The sequence below is a fragment of the Echinops telfairi genome, unplaced genomic scaffold (genome assembly GCF_000313985.2).
Source record: "Echinops telfairi isolate 266 unplaced genomic scaffold, ASM31398v2 ScPeMD7_17;HRSCAF=63, whole genome shotgun sequence".
NCBI classification, from domain to species: Eukaryota; Metazoa; Chordata; class Mammalia; order Afrosoricida; family Tenrecidae; genus Echinops; species Echinops telfairi.
In genome coordinates this window covers 7,172,520-7,173,682 of record NW_022103914.1, presented here as the reverse complement: position 1 = coordinate 7,173,682, position 1,163 = coordinate 7,172,520, and the positions used below count along the sequence as shown (strand labels likewise).

At 30.1% G+C, this 1,163-nt stretch overlaps 1 protein-coding gene across 1 annotated transcript in view; it reads right to left on the bottom strand.

The window, feature by feature from the left end:
- The window catches only part of ACAP2 (ArfGAP with coiled-coil, ankyrin repeat and PH domains 2), a 153,085-nt gene that overhangs the window by 58,101 nt on the left and 93,821 nt on the right, over positions 1 to 1,163 (bottom strand). The gene's annotated exons all lie outside the window — the stretch shown is intronic.

Below are 1,163 nucleotides of genomic sequence, written 5' to 3'. Positions count from 1 at the left end.
TGTCACTCGGGATACTAAAATGAGCCAAAGAGATTTTTCTATTCATTCTACAAATTTAAAATTAACATTAAGTTAAGATCTCTTCCCTAAGTTTTTCTCTATTTTTATTTCTTCCATAATTGCCTGAGTTTTGTTACATGTGGGTGAATTTTATAATTATGTGCATATACTGAACAATTTTTCCACACATCTATGTATATTTAGCAAGAGCCATATGTTCAGTTCTCTAAAATCTAAAATACTTTTACTCCTTAATGCTCAAGAATTCACTAAAAAACTTTTTTTCAAAATGAAAATCCAATTCAGTAAGACAAAGGCAAATGGCAAGTCACAAAAAGAGAAAGATAATGGTGATGCTTACACAAAATTGTAATCATAATTTGAAAAAGAAAACTATGACTATATAAAAATATAGGGAATGCGTGTACATAAAAGCACATAATAAACAAGACGATGATAAATAGTGAAGACATGGTATACAGTCCAGCATAAAAAAGAGTAATACTTGAACAGAAAAAGACAAAGAACTTAATAGAAAGCTCAAGAGACCAAAAGTAAGTACGTAAAATAAAATATTCAAATGCATTTATATTAACAAAATATGAAATGATGAGATTATGCTTTCTATCTATTCAATTGGGAATAGAGTATGGGATGTATACTACAATGGTAAAAATGTGGGGAAACTTGCTCCCACATCATTAGTATAAATGTAAAAATGGTTGTTGAATCTTAAAATCTGGAAGTATTTTTTATAATGTTTACATACTTTGACATCTACGCTTCTATTCTAAGGATATAATGAAGATTAATCATTAGGATGATCATCATGATGTTGTTTTTTTTTTCAATGTCAAAAACACAGAACTAACCTAAGTATCCATTATTGGGTAAAGTAAATGTATGGTATATTACAGAGGTCAGCAAACCATTACCTACAAACTGAATCCGGCCCCATCACCAATCCTGTACAGTCTAAGAGTTATAAATAATTTTACATCTTTAATGGAAAGAATACTATTTAATGACACATGAAACTATGATTTTAAATTTCAGAATCCGTAAAATAAGGTTTCACTGGAAAGGCAAGCTGTTCGTTTACATATTATGTAAGGCTGCTTCCTCCTCACTTGACGGCCCTGCCTTTGGTTTTTGCTCTTGTC